Consider the following 5,852-nt stretch of genomic DNA (forward strand, 5'->3'; position numbering starts at 1 on the left):
TCAGTGTCAATTGCTACGAGAAAATTTTAGTTGGGCTGAACTGGTTCTCTGTGCAATTGTGCTGATTATCTTGAAGCTTATTGGTTGTTCGTTCAATCTAAACACTTCATGAGTATTTAGTCCAGGTTGTATATACAGTGTTTTTCATTTTTCATTTATAAACTCAAAACATACTTGTTTTAAAGTATCTTGGAAAAAAATAAAGTATCTTGGGAGGGGCTGGGGAGATGGCTCAGTAGAATAAATGCTTGCCTGGCAAGCACAAGGGCCTGAGTTCAATCCCTGGTCCCGCCAAAAAAGAAAAATCTATAAAATAACTTGGGAGTGTGTACAGTGTAATACAATAACTTTATGATTCAGATGATTTTTTAAAAAAAATGTTGCAACAATAAAAATTTTAAACCAGTATTTGAAAGTAGAAAAGTATTAAAATATCATGAATAAAAAGCAATGAGAAGGGCCAGCCAAACAGCTCAGTGGATTAAAGAGCCTGCTTAGGCAGATGCAGGGGTTAGAGGTTCAATTCCTGGCCTACCATGCCGGCCCCACTCCCAGGGCATGCTTAAAACAGCAACTGAGACTGGGTGTGGTGGTGCTTCCCTGTAATCCCAGCTCTTGGGAGACTGAACACAAGTGGATCACTATGAGTCCAAGCTACGTAGTGAGATCCTGTAGCCCCTTACTAAAAATACAAAAAAAAAAGCAATGAGATATAAGAATTAAAAGAAAATATATTTTTAAAAAGATATAACAAACATATTATTAGAATTAAAGAAGATTGTTGGATAAAAAAACTAATATAAACATCTGTAACAAGGCTGGGGAGATAGCTCAGCAGTCTAAGTACCTGCCTGGCAAGTGCAAGGACCTGGGTTTGAGCCCTAGTGCTGCATGCCACGCTGGCCACTCAAGCCAGGCCTGGTGATGCACACCTGTAATCCCAGCATTGGTGAGGCTGCGACAGGAGGATCATTATGAGTTGGAGCTGCATAGCAAGACCTTGTACAAAAAAAGAAAATTTGGGTCAGACAGATAGCTCAGCAGACTACAGCACCTGCTTACGCAGAGCACAGCAGCTGGGGTTAAATCCTTGGCTGCTGTGCCGGTCCCACCTCTGGGGCACGCTGAGATGGTGTTGAGACTGGGTGTGGTGGCATGGGCCCGTAATCCCAGCATTTAGGAGGCTGAAAACAGGAGGATCACTACAAGACTGATCTATGTAGTAAGACCCTGTATACCCTGTACTAAATACATAAAAAATAAATAAAAATTAAAAAAAATAACAAAGCTTGGCATGGTAGCACTTGTAATCCCAGCACTCTGGGATGCTGAGGCAGATGGGTTGCAAGTGTGAGCTCAGCCTAGACAATTTGGCAAGACTCTGACTCAGAAATTAAAAATCATGGGGCCAGGGAGATAGCTCAGTAGAATAAGCGCAAGGCCCTGAGTTCAATTCCCGGTTCCACAAAAAAAAAAAAAAAAAAAAAAAAAGCAAGAAAAAAAAAAGAGGCTAGGTCACTGGGCTTGGTCCACAGCACCATATAACATTACAAACAAACAAACCCGGAAACCAAACCCAAAAAAATCTCAGTAACATTTCTTTATGTGGTGGGTTGCCAACTGGAGGGCAACTTGTTACTCCCAGCTTAACTGAACCAGCATGGTGCTGGGTGTAGGAGGCCCACCTTGGGATTGTTGCCAGCAGCATAAGAGACAGAACTGGAGAAGCTATTAGGAGGCTGTTAGCGAAGCTGTTTGGAGCAGCTGTTGGAGCAGCTGCGGGCTGCTGGTTCTCTTGGGCTGTTCTGCTAGAGGACCTTGTCATGCTGGTTTTCCTGGTGAACTTGGATGTTATCACAGGAGGAGCTCAGGACCTTCACTGTTGCTGAGAATGGCTACGGTCCACTTGGGGGAACTCTGGTTCTCATCTTGAGTATCACTTTCTGGCTCCGGAGAGGAAGATGGTGTACAGCTCAGCCTTCTGGAGAAGCTTGTTGTGTTAGCCTTCCTGATGGGAACTCTGCTTTCCTCATCATTGGAGGAACTTGGGACTTCACTGTTGCTGAGGATGGCTGTGGTACGTTCACGGGAATTTTGGTTCTTACTTTGATCATTGCTTCCTGGCTCTGGTGCAGACCTCTCAGCCTGCTAGCACAGATCCTTCATCATGCTGGCACAGACTTTCTATCTTTCTTACACACTGAACTTTGGGCCTTTCCTGAGCAAATCCATGAAGTGGACCTGCATGACACATTGTCATGGGCTCTGGGCCTCCAATTGGACTTGTGGGAGGCATTGTTCTGAGCTCTTGGTTTTCAGCTGGACTCAGGAATTTAGGATCCAGGCCCTCAGCTGGATTCTTTGGTCTCTAGTGTGTGGACAGATTTTTCTTCATTCCTTTGTATATAATTCTTTGGGCAATTCATTATAAAACAATCTTATGAAAGTGTCCTGTATTGTATTGTTCCCTTGCAAAACCACAAACTATGACACCTTAGTAATTAAAAATTAGAAAAAGCTGGGTATGGAAGCCCTCACTTATAATCCCAGCACTCAGGAGGCTGAGGCAGGAGGCTCACCACAAAGTTTGAGACCAGCCTGAGCTAAAAAGTGAGTTCGAGGCCAGCGTCAGCTGCATAGTGAAACCCCGTCTCAAAAGACAAACAAATAAACAAAACAAAATAAATTACTTAAACAAATGTGGGATGGGAATATAGCTCAGAGGCCTAAACAGCTGCCTGGCAAGTGCAAGGTCTGGAGTTCAATACACCGAATGGCATGCCATGCCCACTCCAAAACTGGGTGTGGTGGCACGTGATTATAATCCCAGTGCTGGGGAGGCTGAGACAGGAGGATTACTATGAGTCTGAACTGTGTAGCAAGACTCTGTATGATCAAAAAATAAAATATAAATAAATAAATAAATAAATGTGATGTGGCCAGATGGTGGCACATGCATGTGATCCCAGCACTCAGGAGGCTGATTCAGGAGGACTGTCATGAGTTCAAGGCCAGCCTGGGCTACATAAGCAAGGTGAAGACCAGTCTGAACTATATAGCAAGACCATACCTCCAAAAAAATGTGATGTGGTATCCTGAATTGGATCTTGAGATTTAAAAAAATCTGCATTACTTAAACAAATCTGGCAAAATCTGAAAATATCTGCATTGTAGTAAAGTGCAATATACCAATATTATGAGCCAGGCATGGTGGCACATCCCTGTAATCCCAGAGACAGAGGCAAGAGGATCACCAAGAGTTTGAGGCCAGCTTGGGCTACTTAGGAAGACCCTGATTCAAAAACCAAAACGAAAAGAAACAAATACATATGTAATACATATACCAATATTAATCTTGTACTTTTGAGAAATGTAGTTATAGAACATATTAATACAAGTTGACAACTATGGTAACTTTCATCTTTGTAACTTTTCCATAAGTCTAAAAGTATTTTGAAATAATCTAGGGTTGGTGAGATGGCTCAGTCGACTACCTGCCTGCTTAGGCAAGCACAAGGACTGGGGTTTGATCCCTGGCACCACATGAAATGCTGGCCGTGCCCTTGGGTGCACTGAGCTGGCCATCGAGTCCAGGCATGGTGGCACACATCTGTAATCTCAGTGCTGGGGAGGCTGAAAACAGGAGAATCTCTCCGAGTCCAAGCTGTGTAGCGAGACCCTGTACCAAATAAAAAAAAATAAGCTTACTACACAAAAGCAATGGGACAAAGCTATAATTCACAATTAAAATATAAAGCTTTGAATAATTCTGTCTTAATGTAGCAAGTTTCACAAACCTGAAATGATGAGATACAAGGAGAAACAGATAATAGATTGAAACACACTAAAACCAGGAGAAATTTAACTGTCCCTTTTCATTCTGCAACAGCAATCAGAAGCAATGAAATGACACTCAGGATTTGGAGGCAGATTTATTTTCCATCAACAGGCACTGTTGGGGATCATTCCGCAAATATCAGTCCTCAAAAGGCTCAGGAAGGGAGGTTTTTCTGCGCTTGGAAGCAAGAAGCAGCATACCTGGCTGTCTTTCATGGGTTCTTACAATATGCCTCATAGTGATCAGCTGTGCATCGCAATGACCAGCTGTTTCTAAGAGACATAAGTAACAGGAACTTTTAACAGGTACTGTTACCTGGGGAACTAACAGACTGGCTTGAGGGAGGCATTTTCTGCTACAATTCCAGGACAGATTAAAGGAACAAAAAAACCTGGTAACAATATAGAAATCAACATTAAGAACTGGGCAAAACCCTCCACATGGACTTCTCATGAGACCTTGAGCAGGTTTTCCATAGGACAACCTAGACCTAACATCAGCCTGAGGGGTGGGTGACACCAAAAGTCAGTCTACATGGAGTTATTCCCACTATTTGTTCTTGCATGGTGGCCCACCCTCATGCTGTAGGATGTCTTTCTTTTCCTACTTTTACTTGCCCAGAACTCATTATGCAGAGCTTGTTTCCTTTGTTAACTTTATTTATATTTTTTCCAAGCCAAACTGTATCCAGCTTTATTAAAGATGCTTTTCATAAACACTTATGGTATTTCAGGCAGGACATGGGCACACAATCTTCAACAGTATACGGCAACTTTCAAACTCCCTTCTTGGATAGACTACCAAAAATCAGAAAGCCACTATAAAATCCAATGAAGTCTTCATTTGAGGCTCTGAAGTAGGGAAAGTTTAGAGTGAGGGTTGACATTTCACATTTAGCATGTTTTTTCAACAACTTTTCACAAGCCGACCCTGACTTTCAGAAATGAAAATGGCAGAATTATCAATCTGAAGATCCACAATCTAGAAAAAAGAAATCAATTGTTCTTGTGGGACACCATCTCAATGTTACTGGCAAGTCCAGATTGCCTGACATACTGGTAACATCACTTTTGGAAATCAGATCCCGATAGGTCTCAATCAGATCCCAATAGGGCTTAAGGGAGTTAAGCCTATGCTGATGGCAGAGGAAAGGAAGACATAAAATGAAATGGGAACTGTCCTGTACAAGGCATTTGTGCCAAGGACACCACATGTGTCAACATCAGGGAATCCCTCCTCCTGGGAGCCAAGAGGAAGTCTCTCAAAACCAGCAGGGAAAGGCGCCTTCCTCACAATCAATCCAGCTTTGGAGACATTGTACTACTGACATATGCTCCTTCCTCCCAAAACAATAATGAAGTGTTCTGTGTGCTAACAACATAGCTTAAAAAAAGAAGTAAAACAAAATTCTGCATTTTTATAAAACTTGATAAAAAATAGTACTTCAAACTGTACAGTCACCAAAAGTACACAGTTATCACAAATGCACACACTTCACTTGGCATCTCCAGCACCTTCAGCTTTTTGGGCCTGGTCTGTTTTGGCGCCTCCATTTTCTACAGGGTTCTTCCCATCCTTGCTGGCATCAGCTTGTCCCTTTTTCTCTTTGGGCACCTTCTCTCCCTTCTCCGCAGGGGCCTTTTTAGGCTTGGGCTCTGGCTTTGGAGGAACTGGTTTAGCAGACAACCCTGCAGATCTCTGTGGCTCATCCTTCACCTTGGCTTTATCACCTTTAGCATCCCCTTCAGCCTTTCTCTTGGTCATGGTGGCGACAGTGGTGGGTCACAGGCTTTAGACATGAGATGCAGCGGCATGCAGCTTTGGGTGGCCTGGGGGTCATCCTCACTTCTTCACACTGCTCCCTTTGTTAACTTTATTTTTTTTTTATTTTTTATTTTTTGGCTTTTTTTTTCTACAGTTTTATTGATAAACAGATAGCAATGAGACAGTTTCAAATCAAATCGGAAGTACAGTTTCAACAAATAATACACTGCATATATTCTTTTTAGTGGTT

The 5,852-nt window shown here is 42.5% G+C and overlaps 1 pseudogene; it reads right to left on the reverse strand.

The window, feature by feature from the left end:
* Nucleotides 1-5,043: 5,043 nt before the first annotated feature.
* Nucleotides 5,044-5,705, reverse strand: LOC101563401 (annotated as a pseudogene).
* Nucleotides 5,706-5,852: the final 147 nt, after the last annotated feature.

This window comes from Octodon degus, unplaced genomic scaffold (assembly GCF_000260255.1).
Source record: "Octodon degus isolate 3935 unplaced genomic scaffold, OctDeg1.0 scaffold00314, whole genome shotgun sequence".
NCBI lineage: Eukaryota > Metazoa > Chordata > Mammalia > Rodentia > Octodontidae > Octodon > Octodon degus.